This window comes from Hesperophylax consimilis, chromosome 10 (genome assembly GCF_061612785.1).
Source record: "Hesperophylax consimilis isolate HC1 chromosome 10, BYU_Hcon_1.0, whole genome shotgun sequence".
NCBI classification, from domain to species: Eukaryota; Metazoa; Arthropoda; class Insecta; order Trichoptera; family Limnephilidae; genus Hesperophylax; species Hesperophylax consimilis.
Window position 1 is genome coordinate 32058881 of NC_142845.1, and position 20264 is coordinate 32079144.

General features: G+C 33.7%; 1 protein-coding gene across 3 annotated transcripts in view; it reads left to right on the plus strand.

The window, feature by feature from the left end:
* The first annotated feature begins 2395 nt into the window (after positions 1 to 2395).
* LOC149420619 (uncharacterized) overlaps positions 2396 to 20264 on the plus strand; it is a 118178-nt gene continuing 100309 nt past the window's right edge. The window contains exons 1-2 of one of the 3 annotated variants that reach the window (XM_089636839.1): positions 2396 to 2451; positions 2681 to 2799. The gene's annotated coding sequence lies outside the window, so the exon portion shown is untranslated. Of the gene's footprint in view, positions 2800 to 20264 lie in introns of all 3 variants that reach the window. The other 2 variants (XM_089636840.1, XM_089636841.1) reach the window with 2 other exon arrangements.

Below are 20264 nucleotides of genomic sequence, written 5' to 3' on the forward strand. Positions count from 1 at the left end.
ATTTGTTTTATTCTCATTCTCATCAAAATGACAATTCAACACACCTATAAAAAGTTTTATAAAGTGATGAAACAAAAACAAGGTTAAATAGTTACGTTTGTTTCCTATTTAACCTAGTTTTTGTTTCATCATTTTTCATAACTTTTGAATTTTCATTTTGAGGAGTTATCATAGAATCGTTTTATTCATATGAAAGCATTTCCGAAAACCACAAAAACCACATAAGTATACCTGGTAGGACCAAAGCTATCCACCGGTAGGTACCTGTTCATTTGTATAATTCTACTTACTCAAAAAACACATTTAAACACACCGTCCCAATTTAACTTCAGTTTCAGACCAAATGAACATAACCTTTTAAAACGGAGCCTTCAGTCTGTGTGTGATGTGACGTATGCTTATTTAAGAAGAATAATGCATTCCAAGATGAATTTTTACATTTGAATGCATGGTGTAGGATATTTTTACAATTGGTGTGGTAATATGAGGTCTTAGAGTAATAAATACGGTGTCTAACAGTTTACGCAGGTAATAATAATATATACCTTTTTACAAGTACCCACCTGCTAGACTAGAAAACATTTACCTGTGGTTTTAGGGACCCTCCCTTATCTCAAATGTCAACAAAACTAAAGAAATGCACGACGGTTCGAATAGAAAACTCAACTTTCATAATCTAAAGTCAAATAATCTGACAGTAAGCCAAAAGATACGAACAAAAATAATACCTGTTTTGATTTGTCTATCGGTGGTTGTTAACCCTTTTACACGAGTGTGTATTTTGTGTTCAAATTCTACCTAACTTGAAGACGTATAGCATAATGCAAGAAGATGAACGAAACGTTCGAATTTTCGAATGAATATTATAAGGTCGAGTTAATCAGGTACTTTGGGGACAAACTCCATGGCCAGGTGTTCGTTCTGGATGCGAGTCAGGGGAGAGGGGAAGTTAGAGGGATGGAGTAGTTAAAACATTTCTGCCGCATGCACTCGCAGCTATCTGTATCTGCTATCTCTCTTGTAGAACCCAACCACATATGACTGACTCTCAATATGTGGTCCGGTATGAGTTTAATTGGAACTTCTCTGTCTATCTCAAGAACACTTTGCACGTTTCTAACACCAGTTTTACAGCATATTCCAGTGTCGCGTTAAATTTTATTTAAAAAATCGTTGTATTTATATGGCGAATTTTTTTAAAATTCTAAATGCTTTGGTTAGCCTTTAAGCAGAACTCAAATGTATGTATAAAATGAATCTGGAATCTTCCCGAACGAAATTAATATCAAAAACCTTTTTTAAAAGTTTAATTTGCAGGACTCAATTTCAAACTTTGATATTAATTTCACGCAAACCACGCAAAATATAAATATTTTAGTTTTATCTTGGTAACCTACCACGACATATATCCACGGACTCGGCAGAGATAGTGGAACTTCAAACTTCTGGACATCTACTGGCTGTCTCAAAATAATTTTAAAGTTCTTCTTCTACATAAATACAACTCATATTACTGTAGAAAGCAATCACTTTGTGGCTTGCCATATTTAATAAAAATAAAACACTTATTTTGTGTAAAACCACGAGTTTGTAATTAATTTGTTTACTGACTTAAATACTAGTATTAATTTGTATTATGATGATGCTTTAGCAAAGCGAAACCGGTGGGTAAATAAACTTATTTAAAACTCGTGGTTTTGCACAAAATAAATGTTTTATTTTTATTAATTAAAAGGCAACATGCCTGTGGCTTTATAGGCTACTACTCAAAAACCACTACACCAATTTCTCTGAAAATTTCAAAACTTGTTCTCATTAAAAAATTCGGGAACGTCGGAAGACTCAAAGAAATAAAACGATTAAATGATTGATTCGCACCGCAGCGTATAATAACAAATGGATTAACATAGTTAATCAAACCTTTTTAAGCATTAAAAAAATGTATTAAAATTCCAATTTAGGTGGAGATTGGTATTACAACATAGAATTAATAACGTTAAAACGTCATATCAACCTCCATACTACCTACTGATTGATCACTACAGTGTTTAAAAAAAAATTATTTCAAAGATTATTAGCAGGTTTTTTTATCACTAAAACCGACTAACCGTCATAGAATTCGAAGAATTCGTGACATAAATATCACGTTTAGATACTTAAACAGAGCTCCAGTTTAAATAAGTCACGTTCCGTACAAAGTACGTGCTCTTTTAAATACCAACATCATCAATAAAAATTTCTGCATACTGTTGGATAATTATTATTATTATAATGCATGCTATCTATGTTTGGGGGCCTTCGGTACGTGACGCATAGCGTAGGCTGCGTTCTGGCCCGACGTTCCTCAGGTGCCTTGGGTAAATCACAGTATTCGTATTCACAGTCAGTGTTTGTGCGATCGTCGAAGTGGCGACGGTGTCGCGCGATTCACTATCGAACAGCCTATAGCCGGTACCTACTCACCATAATGTACAGACTACAAAACTTAACAGTCGAATAATAATTTAAAAAAAAAAACGCAAACGAACGAACAAAAATAATAATAATGCAAAAGCATTTGAATTTCGAATAGCTGTCAGAATTGACAGAAGTGCGACTTGTGAACTTTGAAAACATTTGAATGAACTTATTTGCTGTTATTTAATTGGATTAATTATTAAAATGTTTTTTTTTCTTTCAGTTTAACTATTAACTTAATATTGTATTCTTTTTTCGAGCTTGTATTAATTATTCTGTGGTTATTCAAGTGATACGAACGTTGTTTTGAATTAGTGACCTCTTTGTGCCTACGGGTTGAAGGTAAGTTAAAGTTCTTTATATAATTTTATACCTGTAAGAAGTACACAGGCTTAAAACTATTGTTAACCGCTTTTCGTTCTTATTTTAATCCGACTGGAATCCTTTAGAATTTAACTTAGAATTTTGAAGATCGAATATCTCTCGGGTAATCTAGTTGGGTTCTTTATACAATCTTCCCAACTTTTTATATAAATGTTCTGTGTATATGTAGTTATAAATATTTATTATAGTGAAGTCCAGCACATTTTATTTTAAAAATAATTTGTACCAGTAAGATAATAATGAGAATAAGTATTTCAGTTTCCGCAATTGGTAAATAATGCATTATAATAGCTATTTTGTTAAAATTAAAATCGATGTTTGTCGGCCATTGGTATTGATGTTAAAGTTTTAACGTTAGTTTTTTTCTTATTTAAGCTAAAATTTGAACCGTTTATCCTAAAATATATTATTAGTTTGGATGTCATTAAAAAAATAAATTTTAATAGTATTATGTCAAAACATGGCGTGAAGTCAAAAAGAAATTAAAATATGATAGAAATTAAATGACTATTAAAATACATTATTCTCCATCTCCGTTAGCTGAAATATTCATTTCTCATTATTATCTAACTCATTGCTTTCAAAATCAAATTTGCGTATTAAACGTGTTCCTATTTTCTGTATATTTACCCCAAATTATACCCTTAATGAACATAATATACGGTTGTTCCCGACATTATTTAGAATTCCTGACTCCGGTGATTTCTTTGTTTAGAAATATATTTAAAAATGATTTCTTTGTTTAGAAATATATATTTTTAAATATATTTCTAAACGAAGAAATCACCGGAGACCAAAATATCATCTACATTATTTACTTCAAATAACGTCGGGAATCACTGATTAATAAAGTAAGTCGTGTAATCTATTAACATTGTGTACATTTAAAAAAAACATTTTTTGGAACGTTGCATTTTTTTTAAATGTAACGTTCATTGCGATAACTGTTGGAGCATTTTTCCTATCCATAAAATTTTAACAACGAAAACACCCAGACTAATTTCCGCCTGTTTAATTTCAAGCATGCGTATGTTTGTGCTTGCAAAACACGAAAAGTAGTCGACCGATATCGCTAAAAATTTAAAGGTTTGTTCTAATTAGTGCCAGGAGTGTTTAGGGAGTGGTTTGAGTGATAGAAGAAGTCGGGGACGCCCGAGAAACGGTCTACTAGTATTTTATATGAATTATTAAAATATTTGTTTTTATTATTTATTTAACTATTAATTTAAAAGTATGGAATTGAGAAGATGGCGTCTTGTTTTACTTTTTCACAGTTAAATGTTAGTTTCGCAGCTTCATAACACATAATGGAAATTACGTTCAAACTGAAAATAGTTATGATTAATGTTAAAAAAAAACTATTGTTTTAATGTACCTACCTTCCTTTAACTTTCTTGTATTGCCAAGTTAATAGTTTTGCGTAGTAATTATTATTAATCTCTGAGACGCAACTGTTATGATTTAGTATATTCTGTTATTCTCTTGTCTTCTGGTCCAAACAGTAATTTTATTAAAATGATGCCAACTCAGACCGTAAGCTGACACGAATTCCTTAATTATATTTCTATAATATAATTAAAAACGTTTAAGCGATAATAGTTTTTTTGCTCTGCCGTTTTATAAAAGTCATTGAAAATCTTATAACTTAAATTGCTAAAACATATGTATTGTAATAAGGATTGTTTTAGGGCAAGGTAACTATGTATCTATTTAAAAAATCACAAATAAATAAATAAACTAACTAACAATCACACCGTTTTCCCGAAGGGATGGGCAGAAAGGACGGACTGCCAAAAACTCGGTCTTGGCACACACTTCTTGCTTCATTCACATTCATACATATTCTTCTGTTTTTTTCGACTCTTGACATGGCCTGTCTCTAGTATCTGGTTCACTTGAGCGTGTCATTTCTCCCGACTCCTTCTACTATGCATAAAAAATTATATCGCAGCGAGAGTTGATTCGAACACACTACCTGCGTTGCTTGCTAACAGCATGTTTCAAACACTTCAGAAAATAAAATAGTGAAAAAGAAAAAAGTAGAACACCTCACAAAAATGTATTACAGAGGTACTACAGCTGTCACAAGAAACAACACATAAAACAAAGCAAAATAATGAAAGAAATACAACCTTAAATATTCTTATAAATATAATACCCGTTGCATAATATATACTTACATACATTATAAAAACAAACAATTAAATTTCTTTCTGTCCAAGAAACGTTCAAACCTTCCGCGTCTACCTACGAAGCGCAAAAATAGTGCCAGTCTTATAAAACTTTAAACTAGAGAAATTATATTGTTCTGATTTCAAATTATTAATGTACCCATATTTTATCTGTTGTTCTTTTCTTTTCTGTTATCTAACTACGAAGCATAAAATAACGGGAGTCACAGATTGAAAACTTTACACTAGATAAATTATGTCGCGCTGATTTCAAATTATTAATGTCTATTTTATTTGTTCTTCATTTCCTTTCTGTTATCTAACTACGAAGCACAAAAATAACGGGAGTCACAGATTAAGAACTTTACACTAGATAAATTATGTTATTCTGATTTTAATTTATTTGTGCATATTAATTTATCTGTTATTCTGATTTACAAAAACTTTTGTGATTTTTTTTTCATATAATTACGATTTGTGAAATAAATTGGACTCCCTTTAATTCTTAAATAATCTGCTTTGTAGGTGCAGAATTTGTATTTTTAGAGTCTGCTCATTTAGTCTAATTACCTCAGTGTAAATACTATGAAATAGTTACTGTATTCAGTGGCGCCGCAATGAACACCCGGTACCCGGGGCAAACATGTTTTTGACTGTGGATACGTGTAATACTGCAACGGACATTTATTTATTTATTAATCTTAAGTTAGCTCACATCTTCGTGTGTGAATTTATTAATTATAACATGATTCTTACTATGCTGCGTATAGACACAAGAGCCACGAACTACGATAAAGGAACAAAGCAACCGCAAGTGGCTTTTAGCGCCATTTGTGATTGTTTCGTTCCTTTCCCATAAGTCGTATTTCAGCTGAGCAGTTCCGCTTGTGTGTTTATACGCACCCTTATATGCCAAAATAATATCAAAGTGGGCTTAAGGCTGGCCGCATACATACGTTTTTCGTATTCGATTTCCGAATTCGTTTTCCGTATTCGGACATCCGAATGCACGGAATCAGTAGAAAATACATTAACTGCCGCACACGTTTGTTTTAGTTCCGAACGGAACAAATTCCTTATGTACGTTCCGAATGCGAGCCGGCGCGTTCGGAGAAACCGAATGGAAAAAACCGAATGACGTCGTGTGGAACGCAGCTATTGCATACAGTTTGTTTGTGCCGACGCAAACGTACGGAAACTTCCGTTCGTAATTCAGTGTTGCCAACGGATCTTGACCTAATATCGCCGTTTCTCATACATAAGGTAGCATAAAGTAGCCGAATTTGCTGTTAGGTGGGACATGTTTAAAATTGATGTTTTTACGTGAAAATAAAAATTTCGTGGGGGGGGGTGGCTAGAGAATTTCAAAAAAATAAAATTTGTCCCCAGAAAATAAAAAAAAAAAATTCATGGGGAGGGTGGCTAGAGAATTTCAAGAAAATATAAAATTTGTCCCCAGAAAAATAAATTTCATGGGGGGGGGGGTGGCTAGAGAATTTCGGGGCATGTTTAAAATTGATGTTTTTGAAGTAGCTTAATTGGCGACCAGTCGCCTTTTAGATTTTTTCGGCGCCGATTCTCGCTCTGAGTAGCCTAAATGGCGATATATCGCCCTTGTTGGCAACACTGGTACTGATGTTTATACATTCCGAATGAAAAAAAAACGAACGTTTGCGCTAGTCTCACGGAATTCCGAATACGGAAAACGAATTCGGAAATCGAATACGGAAAACGTATGTATGCGGCCAGCCTAAAGCGAAGCACTACGTAGTAATGTAAAATCAAGAATCTTTGGTTTGAAAATTTGACCGTTTAGAAATATCTTAGATGCTTCAATTAAATACTGCGATTACAACACGTCTTGGCCGTTGAAATGATTGAGCCATTTTTTATTGTTGATTTTTCGATTTATTCGTTTTATTCGAGCTGCCCGGGCCGTTGGAACGCCACTGGATACATTGTAATCACTTGTGGTCAAGCTAAACCAAACTATCGCAATGACTATAATTACACGGTGACCGTCTTCTTCAAAGAACTAATTGTTTTCATAACTAAATAAGGCCAGTGGTCAGATTAAGATCAATTCGCTTTTATAACCACATATCTATCTCATTAGAACCTTGAACCAAAATACGTCTTAAAAATGTTATTATAAAGCAGAAAATCTAAGGCAGCAAAAAAACACTCAAACGGTGAGCTCTAGCGTCATGAAATTTGTACAGATTTTTTGTCTGACATTTCAAAATCAACGCAATTTTTTTCAGCTCACAATGCCATTTCCATCCTGAGTTAAGTGGCTTTTATATTATATGCATCATAAAAATCTCAAGCTTTAAAAAATACATTGTTTGTTCCATACATATATTTTTTTAGTAAGAAAAAGTTTTCGAAAATCAGTCTTAAAGCTTGGGCGAAACCGGGTAGTATTTACTAAAAAAACTGCATTTCGAAGAGCTAATTTCTTGCGAAAGTAAAAAATCATTTCATATTTTATTTTATCGTAGGTTTTTTCTACTTGTATTATACCGTATTTTTCGATAATTGTTAATTTATTATGTCTTTTATTTATCTTGGCGGTTTCCTCTTGACATTAATTTATCTTTGTTTTCACCTGATTTTCACTAACTGACGTCGGCTAAAGGAGTGGGAAGCAAAATACGGCGTTATGCCCCAAATAACTTCCAGGAGGCTGCAAATAAGCTACTAATTTTACAACTCCTTCAAAATTGATGTGTTTTCTATTGAAAGTTCTCAATATCAATTGCAGACCAACAGGCGATAAAATAGTTGCCGCCTACCTATAATTTAATATTTAAACAGAAAATTATTTGAATTGTCTTTTTCAATATATGTCGCGTCGTTTTCAAAATCAAGTGCTTTAAGTATTTTTAATATTTCCCTCAACTTGGCAAGTTTAATAATGAGGATTCAACCTGTCTTCATAACCTATAAAGTTTCCTTTCGTTTTTAAAGCACCTTTTACTGTTGTGAATGTTTTACCTGAATATCTGAACCCCAGACGACGATGAACAATTTTTTGAATGTCACCGAATCCTCACCGCATATCCCCTCTGACTAATCTTGTGGAATGTATGAAACGGAAATAACAAAGTCGAAACAGCCTATGTGTCGCGATCAGAGTTAAAGAAAGAAGGTTTCAGTGAACCGTTGAATTGAAAATATTCTTCTCCCCTTTAAAGTATTATTGGTAGTTAATTTTTTAAATCAAGCAAATTGACTATTATTATTATTATTTTCGACGAATTGGCCATCAAGGATTGCTTTTAAACTTTTTTTATAAATTGTGTTTTTTGGTATCAAACGTTGTGTTCTTCGTATGCTATGTTATCGTTTAAAAACGGTTGGGTATCATCCTGTCTACTTTTCAGTATTGCTTTCGGATACATTTTTTACATCTAACTTTAGACATCAGACTATCTTCTAATTTATTGTATATTCTGTAACTTTTTGACTTGCTAAAGATTAGTGAATTATTTATCTAGTCATTATAATCTCTTTCATTTGCGACATTTTTTGATGAGTTGTTCTCTTGTCAACCCAGCCTTTCGTTTTTCAACAATCTACTTGCTAATTTCGTTCGTGATGTGTCGTTCAATACCAATACATTCAACACCATTTCGATTTCATTTAAGTAGTCCTAGTTTTCACTTTCTCACTTTCTGGAATGTGTTATTTCTATTTTTAACTCCTAATCTCTATAATAAGCACTTGTAGATTATTGCATTATGTTGTTGTTATTATTGTAAACATTACTATGGGAACCAGGTGCGAGGTAATTGAATGCGTCGCGCGTCTGTGTGAACGACGAAATGTAAATAGTTCTTTGAACTCTGCACCAAGTTGACGAACGATAGTGAACTCGAATCTGAGAATCTCGTCTATTACGAATTCCGGATTCAAAGCATCGACTACCTTTCTTTGTGATGACGGAATCTGCGAATTGGCGCACTTTTAATTTATTCATTCAGTCTCACGGGTATCCATGAACTTTAAAATCGGACAAAGTGAAAGTTCACGTCCGTTGCATCCATTGTCCATGTGGTATGTACTCGCCTCTGCCAGAGATCTCTGATGCACTTGGCAGCGAAAGGATGAAAGCAGAAACTTAATAAACTCGGTCAGTCGAACGAGTGCATGTAGGTATATATACATGGGAAGGAATGATACAAGAGGTGCAGCCTGCACTTTTACACTGTTGCACTAGATGTGAAATCAGTGATTTTTAAATTCTAGAGATATTATCTCCCTAGAGGCGATGGTGGCCACGGGGGCAACAGTTACACGGAGAAAAGATACTGACAAAAAATATTCCAAATTTATTAAGAACTCTTCAAATTATTTTTTATCCGGTTAAAAACTGGATTGTAGGCCTTTAACGAATGATTGGTAGGTTTCCTGATAAACTATTAGTAAATAAAAATGAATTTTCATGTCGGAACACGTGTTCATAAAAATCTTAACATATTCGCATTTCTTCATTATATATTATTATGAAAAACGCAGGTGCATGAACTCGTGTTCCGATATTATTACGAATTTACTAAAAGTTGCCTGCAGTCCCGTTTTAACCGGATTACCAATTATTTGAAGATTACTAAATTAGCAATACTCATTTATTTCCGTGTAGGTACGTTGACAGAAAGGTGAATACAGGCAATTTATTTAGTGAAGCACTGAATACAGTAGTCGCCAATGCGATTTTTTTCATACGAAAAGAAAACGGGTTCGATTGGTTTAGTTTTCGTAAAAATAGTTTCTGTATTCTCCACTTATTGCCTATTTGGATATCAGTCAGGCATCGTTGCAAGAATCATACCTATGTTTTTACCTCTGAGAGCTCTGTTGTAATCTCTCTTTCTTTAATATGCGTCGTTAATGATAAAAATGAGTGAGAGGTTACAACGGAGCTATTAGTGGAATACCTTTATGATTTTTATAATTTTTCGATTTATTTTTTAATAATTGAATTTCAAGAACCAGGTAACAAATGGACATTCGACTAATGTAGAATCTAAGTCCGGAGTTCAGTGATAAAATGTATGGATTTACTAAATGTACCCCGCCACGCGTTGCTGTGGCTCAGTCGGTCTGTGCAGATAGATAAACAATAGCGCGTTTTGCTTTTACGTCCAACAGATGGTGCTGTTTAAAAAAAATATTTTTACCTGCCACAGACGACATCTATATAATATAGGTATATAAAAAAAACGCGTATTCGAATGCAACTTTGTGTCAATTTTTCAAAGCAATCGACGAAGAACTTTCGGAGATTTAAGATTTTGAACAAACGAACGTTTAAATTTTTATTTATATAGTAGATAGATTACAACGTAATATTCCACAGTGCTGTAAGTACGTGAGAAGTACGAAACCAATAAATTGTTGATTGTTATACGTGAGGAGTACGAAACCAATAAATTGTTGATTGTTATACGTGAGGAGTACGAAACCAATAAATTGTCGATTATAATCAATCATAGTTGACATACTTATATATATATTTTTTGTGAATGTTTATGTGAATACCAATTTATTCCCAATGATTTCCAACTGTCCGGAGACAATAGGATCATAATTATTAGGGTGTGTCAAACATTTGTATACTGATATAACGCCGAGGAATCATTTGATATGAGGCGGTGAGTCAATAAATTTGAAATTCTGGTCTTCATCTTGATTTCTGATGAAGGTCAAAAACCAACAATCACCGCTATTCAGTTAATGTACAGTTTTTAATGCATCTGCTCGTAATTTGCATTCCCCTTTCATCAAGCTGATGTATCAAAGATGCGCCGCTTCGTGACCCTAAATAAGTGATGCAGACCGCTTTATCTTCTAGGACTCCTGGCCCACATTTTTTAATTTATTTCTTCAGTATAAATAAAAATATATTTTTTAATATACTGCTCAACCAAGAGACTATTAAAACAATGGGATTACAAAATACTGACAGACAGACAGACATAATTTTTTGTTACATCGTAAGTGTTTCATACAAAAATTATTATTATGACTTCGTAATTGTTGCGTACATCGATCTAATATTGACATTTCTACTTTTCTTACCTAATTAGAACGATGGACAGTCATAGTCAACATAATTTGTAAATGCTCGAATGGCTTAATTTATGATCTCTGTCTTTAATATAATTTTAGTAATTTACCAACGTTAATATTCTTCTGATGAAGGTAAGGGGAAGGGCACTTCCGAATCCGGTAAAACAATGTATTAAAAATAAAGCGGTTTCAAACCAATGTACATGTTCCTATAATAATATGTATAAGTTATTATTGTTATAAGGTATGCCACAAATTAAATTACATTTTATTAGAATTTCACTTTTGTTTTCGATAATGAATGATGAATGCAAATCTTGTAAGCCAAAATTAACCTACTTCCCGAGATACGATCGAACTGAAACTCTGCAGCAGAAATAAATGTCGGTCCTACGCGATCGGCATTTGGCGAGGTTGTTAGCGCGGTTTACTCCAGTTCCTGGGTAGGAAGGTTATATCCTCATTCAAACTTTTTTTTTGGTTTTATAAGATGTTTTAAAATGTAGTATTACAGTAATAAAATTTAGTTTTTCGGAATTGATTTTTTAGAAATTTATTACTGCTTTTTTTCACACAATTATGTTTCCTTGCTTCACTTTTATCATTAATTGGTGTGCGTTTTTTCTTATTGGCACTGTCTCATACCGCCTTAAAACTTTGTGAAAAGGATTCTTCGGATTTGCAATCCTGTTATTTAACGTCACCCGCCCCCTCGTTCCACCCACTTCCACTAACACAGTTGTGTTGTGTTGGGTGCGCATACTCAATATAATATTATGCAGTTTGACAGTTCCCAGTCTCGGAGGTCTTTTGTTGCGACTACGTCATGGCTATTTATAACCAGGACCCCGAGCGCCAAATAAGGCGATTTTATTTGTAACATCGTCGCCTGTTTTTTTCTGGCTTCTGGCAAAAACACGTCGTCTTTGTGGGTTACTTTTTTGCATTATTTATGAAGATTACGTTATGTCTCATCGTTTCTACCTGCTAAACAGAAGTTGAAGATAATAAAAATGTTGTATTGAGGAAAACTAGACATGATAGTAAAAAACAGTGGCGGCCAGCTAATATGTGCTCCCGAGCGCCGAACAACCAACAAGATTTCCGACATGGCTAATCACAATACGAAACTCGGTTCGGTTATAATATCTCATACAAAAGGTACCTACTTATTAAGCGCGCTTAACTTGCAGACCGACTTTGACTTGTGCCTATGTTCGTAGCAGTTCGTTTTCGATTGCGATCCAAAATTTAACTGCTTTGTCGCATATTCTGTGGAACAGTCGAAAGCGTGGGTACATACCAGTTCGTACTATTCTTTGCAAATAATAGCATATCAAGGACGGCGTTCGGGGTTTTACCACCACATCAGAAGGAACGGTTTATTCAGTAGAAAGTTAAACTAAAACGCGTATGTTTGATATAATTGTCGATATCGTGGTTTCAATTTACCATCTGCTATTTTTCAGCGAATGTTCCGCTTCTTCGATACAAGTATACATGATAAAACATGTCATTAAGAGATGAGTGATGGTCAGATTACTTATTATCAGTTCAGTCAGTAGGTACTCGCCTTTGCCGGGCATTGTCTGTCGAATTTAAAACTTTTCTTACTCTGCGAAAGTTTTGAAGTTTAATTGCAGGTTATATCGATCTTGTAGGTATATCAATTATTAATAAGGCATATCAATTGCAGGTTATACTAATTTATGATTACTTTTGTGTTTGTTCAACGTATAAATTAAGAATGAGTTCGAATGTGGAATACATTAAAAATAATAGGTCGAGATTTGAAAACAAAGTGAAAATAAAAAAAAATGCCGGTCCACCTAAAACCTGAACTGATAATAAAACAAGAGTGCAAATCTGGATCGAAGAAGTTTACTCGATCATTTAACAAAACAATGTAGGTATAACAAAGTTTCGTAGCTCTGTGGATGTGATCAATTGAATAGTTTATTTTGTTTTACGTGTTTAATTTACGATATTGATTCAGTTTAGACAATCAGCGGTGTTACTGATGTAACTCACCTTTCTGAAAAAATCAAAAAACATAATTCTTGTCATTTACATTTACAAAAAGTTTTGAGCTTAAAGGTTTTAGGAAAAGTTGACATCAGAATGCAATTGGATTCAGTCTACCATGCCTATGTTAAACACCGTAATGAGCTATTTAATGAAAATCGATACAGGTCAAATTTCCCAGAACATGATTTTAATGTGACGCTTAAAACGTATGACTTCCTAAATAAAGTTCAGTAAAAGGTGAACTCGGTGCAATTTACTAAAAAATTTTCAAAAGCTAACGGCGCTTTATCAATTTAACAACTTTTTTTATAGTATCTACTTGTTTATTAGAAGACTTTCCCGAGACTGTGAAATTACTAAAACTTTTGTGCACCATTCATGACCTTTGGAATGACCTCAGTTGAAAGCTAAAGATGTTTCTCAACGTTAAAAATAATAAAATCTTTTTTAAACACGTTGAGCCAGGACAGACTGATCGCACTATCAGTGTTAAACATTGATAGAGGTCTTCACTAAACAAAAGGAGCAGAGAATAGAACTTCTTTATAAATAGGTACCTTTATTTAATTTATTTTATGACTTAATGTTGTAATCCGGTGAACCCCCACATATTTTGACCACCGGCCGCCACTGGTAAAAAAGTGAACAATTACAATTCAAAACAAAATAGTTGGATTGCACAAAATTACGTTTCGTAAAATCTACAGCTTTGAAAACTATTGGGCTTTTGGTATACGAACGACAGCTAGTACATAATATATTCTCATGTACTTTACATTTTACTTACATTTACAAGCCACGAAGTGATAAACTGAGAGTGTGTTGATTTGTGTGTACGTGTGTCCGAAGTCAGCTCATTTTTTTATAAATATTATCGGCAAAATGCCATTTACATACATGATAGCTATTGAAAGTAAAGTACAATACATAAAGAAGAAAGAAAAGAAAAACTTTAAGATTTTATAAGTAAGCAAGACAAATGAATATACATTTAACAAAGTTAACGAAAGAAAAGAACAAAGAATAACAAATCAAATACCCGTTATGCAGTGCCCTCGTTAAAATACGCAATGCTAAAATGTTTAATTAGTACAGCTTTATACATCAATAGAGGCGTATTGAAAACCTCTGCTAACATAGCATAAGAGTTACCAATGGTATGTAATCTATTTATAACAGAATCGTAGTTTGAAACCGTAGTATAATTGTCAAAGTAATACATACTAGGAAACCTTGATCTAATGGTAGGATCATGATACATAATGAACAAATAATTAATTTATCATTACTGCTTAACCCCAAACCGCCTGGAAACATACAATCCCAAGATATTATCGTGGGATTGTATATTTCCAAGACTTGTAAAAAGTGATATATATTATTCAATTTTCTTTTTGTCAGAATTGTATTGTTTAGTTGCATCCTGTTCAAAAAATCGTTATCAATTTTTTTATTCAAATGAATTTGTATTTTGTGCCGATATTCACATCTCAGTACCTGATTTTTTTTTAAAAACGAGTACTCAACTATTTTGAAATGCTTTTACTATCGCTGTTATGTACTTCTTAAAGCCAGAATGTATGCATCAGTATGCATTATGCAAGCAAGCAACTTCTCTGGATTCTAGCACAATTTTGCATTCAAAGGGTGAACTTTCTGTTTACATTCCGCTCCCACCACAATATTTACCATCAATTAAATGAAAGTTACTTTTTCTTGGTCATGCCAATATTGTTACATCTGTTTAGTTTGCAAGGTTTGCACTTCAAAAAGCTTTAAAGTGCATGGAACCATGACTTGAATATTTCATGAGATGTGGGCTGGAATAATTGGTTTTGATTTTATTACGTAATAGAGCAGCATGGTCTGAAATCGAAAAATTTGCTGAAAATGTGTAGGAAGAGTGTTTCACTTTTGCTTAAAGTGAGTTGTTGATACTCTCAATATCGCACTCGGGATACCACTCACCATTCAGCATCTAAACATCGTTTAAATTATCTTTTAAATTGGTGTTTGATTAGTACCTAGATGCCAGATCTGAATATCATCAAACTTCGTTTTCCCTATCTCCTTCCTATCTCTTTCACATCCTATCAATTTCATTCAGCACCACAACGTTCCCGAATATGTGGACGCCACAGACATAGGAATTAATAGACGAGAAGATAATGGCGAGGGGTAAAATCAACTGTTGAAGAACGAAGGGAGTAAGGCTGACTGTGATTCGTCAATAAATCAATCTGACAGTAAATAGGCATCTCGCATTATAATATCACCATTTACTTCTTAAAAGTAAAATCTGCTTTAGAATGAATAGACATTTTTACATGGGAGCGCAAATTACTCGCCACGTTATGAACAAATTTGCGAAGTCCAAATTCGGCAAAAAAATTCGGTTCCATTTTCAGAGTCGAATATTTCGTTTAAGTATTTAGTTAAGACACTTTTATAAATGTTCATAATTTACTTCCCAGCAACCAACCAGCTTTGTGTTTCGCGTCCAGACGTTTCTCGATGTGATAGTATATGTTTCTAAAACTGATCTATATTATACGATGTGAATATGCTTAAAATAAAGTAAAATAATGCTTATATATGGAATGTAATACGACAATTGGGTTTATTCTCTTTTTCAAATCTATTTTTACAAGTTTTCATAGTACAAGTCAACATTTTGCCGTGTTATTTTGTAAAATGAACCGATGATGCCTCGACCATAGTTCGCACAAGAATGATGACGTCACGTTTTCAAATTTCACTTGAGGCCATATGCGAGCCCAGCCGGCTCAATGGAACCGGTATGGGGAGTGGGGATAATACGCTTTTAATCACTTAGGGCAGGTCTACTAATATTCATATGTCTATGGTGGACGCTATATACACATATGTCATATTCAGTATATAAACGTTTTACTTAAATTGACCTTAATGGCCTGATAATCTTCCCAACCATCATCGCATCTTCTTCCCATCCCCACTTACCTATTAAATAGGTACATATTCCCCAAATTGAAGATGCCATTGGTTCATGAGCGTTGGAACTTGTCACGTTTTATAACTATGATCTGTCTTTCCATTTTGCAATTCCACCAAGCCTGATTAGCCAGATTGTTCTCAAACTTCCAATTCCCTTTCCCTCACTCAAAATATTACCCAAAATTGAGATGCCATACAATCATATAAAAAATTAAGAGAAAAAAAAGTTGCTTTTACCAAGAGATCATGAGAACGCATTGGTGCTGAATTCTCAATTTTACCTATAAAAGGTTCTGTCTCGGGAATTACCTCTCCTCTTAACGGTCAGTTTACCATTACCGTTATTTTTAATTTATAATAAGCCGCCGAGATGCAGTTTTAATAATATGTGATACCCGAGACGAATACGGACGAGATTTCAATGTGCCTCAACTAACCACTGGGTACAGTTAACCGAGGAGTAATATGATATTATGACTTACTTTGAATTTTGTCCGTTAATGGTCACAAATAAACTTTTATTCACTGAAAGAGATAATAATAAAATAGTTCTAGCTGTTAATGCTAGAAATTTCTATGTCAGACCGTTGAGTTTGGCTTAAGATAGGACTTTAAAATATCCTTCTAATTCCATAAATAAATGAATGGAGGTTAATCTAATGATGTCGAAATTCTCGTAAATTGTTGACGAGAAATCAACAAACGACGGAATAGTATTCTTTTTTCCTGAATAATTTTCCTATTAATTCGACAAAGGCATTTCAAGCATGAACGTCCAAAGGTGATCCTAATTTTAGAAATTTATTCTAACAAGTCAAGTATTTTGTAAACAAGATGAATTTCCGTTCAGATTAAGAAAAAAATTGATTACCTTTTTTCTCTATTTTGATGGTTTTTGAATTGTGTGTGGTACCATGTGTTATTATTATCACTATCTTAAATGTTAAAGTTTCTCAATTTGAACAAAGGATCTTTAGAATTTTGTAAACTGTTTCAAATTCTTATGATGTTTGTCAAAATTCCCAACTATACCTACACTTATTTCAAGATTGCTATACTTCTCGGTAACAACAATTTTATTTTAAATTTCAACTATATAGTTGTAAGATTCTTTTATCAACAGGTTATAAACCTAATAATATTTATTTTAATCTTTTCAAGATAACAGTGATAAGATGTGAAATTCATCTTTATACGTTTATCATCACTTAGGTGGGAACTTTGTATTAAAACATCTCACTTGGAGGCAAGTCATCGCTAAAATAGACATAATTATGTTTATTATCTTGTCTCAAATGTTCTGATTACTCTTAAGGTATGCAAAAGGCAAATAATTTATTCGTGGTACCGAGAAAGCATTCCATTGTTACGAGTCAACTTTTAAGACTAGCAATTCATAATCTTGAACAATTTCCCACGATAAAGACAAGAACCTTCTCCTTTAAGAATGTGTGCGACCATCCTGTCAATGTTTTCCCGCCCTTAGCCAACCGGAACAGTATCTCCACACCTTGAACACCGTTCACGTCCACAGGCGGTTGTTTCTCAGCCACAAAAATATCCTTCGTCCTACACCCTTTCGTCATTCTACTCCTCTTTGCATGACCAATTTCGGAATGTAGAACTTGTTGCCTCCATAACAGATGAACCTTGAATCGTATGATGTAGCTTGATTAGTTCAATAATGAAACCGAACAGTAACCATTCCTAAATCAAACTATTTTTTACTTTCTTCAATTTTGCCGGGCATTTAATTAGAAACAATCGACATTCTGTTATTTTCGTTTTCATGCAAATAATTGCGGTATAATTTGGCTTGCTAAATACCACACATGTCTCACTTATCGGCCGTTTATAGGGTTCATCTATAGTATTACATTGTTTTCTTCCATTTCTACGTTCATTTAATTAAAAACACCCGAAATTCTGTATTTTCTGTCTTTTTGGTTTCCACGCAAAATCTGTGAGAAGCAGGATAATTATAATAAACATAATTTGTCGATTGTCTTACGTCAGCCCTTGCTGCGGCCGACCATATTAGATTGTTTTTTTCTTTACTTTTCAGAATCTTTCTGGCTTTATTAAGTGCTCCTAATACCTACTTGTTTGTGACCCGTTGACTGACCGTGGTACCATTCATACGGCATCTAAATACTGATGTATTACGGGCATAGAAAGACAGTTGTGGGTTAATACGATTTACCTGCATAGTGTACGTATACGTTCTACTACAAACATGGTTATTGGAAGTTAAGCAATCTCATTAATGAGCTTGTTGACGACCATGCGTCTAATAGCTTAATCCGATTTAAAATGTTATATTTTAATTCAATTATTCATCTAGTCAAGTTTTTTCTGGGTGTACAGCTTTTATCCCCTCTTGGTTAAATTAAGTGGTGGCAATTGGACGATGAGTCATGTAGCAATATTATCTATTGACATTTCTACTTGAACATCGATCAGACTTTTTATTTTATGTACTTACGAGCAACTTTTTACTCGAAAGGGCTATTATTTCCGTTGTATAACCATTAATTGTCTCCATAATGAGAAAAACATGTTACTTTTCGTTCAGCATATCGCTCGCTATACACTACCAATGGGAATGTATGGTGAGCGATATGCTAAAATAGGCCATGGCCAGATATACATACATACATAGATATACAGTTTAAACGCACAAAAGTAAAGCTTTCGGAATACGTGAAACTGGATAAGCATTTAGTTGAGTTTTGAAAAAACATCACTCAACTGTGAATGCGGTAGTCTCACTGGCTGGATTGCTTTCCATACAAATATTAATCTCACTAGGTTTTACAGATATCAAGATTTTCCAATGAATAATATACTTTATATTTCTAGAAACATGTCTCTTATTTTATCTTAATCCCAAGACACCGTTTGCTTGTCTCCGGGACTTGACTACAGATACATTTAAACTCGTATACTATTTAGTTTGTTGTAGGGCTTGAAGTGATCCCACTAGCAATACTAAATGATCCAGTTTCCAGATGACGTTAATTATTAGCCAACCCGACCAGATGTATACCAATACCGTTGAGGTCACGGGTGTCGTGTCTTGACAGGTTTGCAGTTTGCACGCGGTGTGCCGTATCATTAATGCTTATCTCAGTATCCTCTTACATACACCAGGACATATTTCGATATCTTATGTACATTATAAACGTACTATTACAATTTATAAAATAGGGTATTTGTAACAATAGTACATACTGCCCTAGTGTATCAGTTTGACTCCATCAACAATGACTATGTTGATTGAAACTTTTGATGGATCAAGTCTTATTAATGTATCTGGTTGAGTCATAACGTCATACTATATTGCTGATGAGTTTTTAACGTATTGTACCCATATTCTTAGAAATCCATGTTGAAATCTAAATACCAAGATCTTTGATTTCGCCTAAAATGAATTGCACAATTGTCATGATTGTATTAATTGCTTAGCTGCAATAAAGCCAACTGCCATTATTCTTCCTCTGGTGCCATCCGTTCATTTTTACTTTACAGACTGCAGCAACAATTACTCTCGTACCTCGTCGTGTATTTTCAAAGGTTTTTTACGACCCTTTCCATCAATCCTCCCTTGTTCTGTCAGTTGAAAACTCCCCCATTTGACGCCTCTCATTATGTGCCCAAAATATTGACGCCACTTGATAACTTAAAATCAGAAGGAAACTATTTATACAAAATGCTCTCCTAACGAGCTTGAGCTCATCACAATGCACCATCCTGCTTATTGCTGTAATATTACATTCTGACGATATTATTATGGTAGCAAAAGTACACCACAGATTTGTAGAGAAGACCAAAGCCCGTTTGAAATTAATGTCAAACATTTAAATAAAAGTACTAATATTTTGATAAGAGTTTTATTTTCGAGTCTCTCATGCATACTTAACAGAAAGTTTCGACCAGCGACGAGCTAATCTTTTCCCAGAAGTGTCAGAGTACGCGGTCTACCCAGCAGAAGCCCGCCATGCCAATCAGCGTTGGGGCGATTGTGCTCAGAGATCCTATCTTTTGAGCTGTTTTATGATTTCAGTTATTGCGTTAAGCTTTTAGAATTTAGAAGCTTATTCAAATTAAAATCAAATGTCTTATGTATTCAAAAAACTTATTCAAAAACAAAGGTTTTTGTATAAGTTT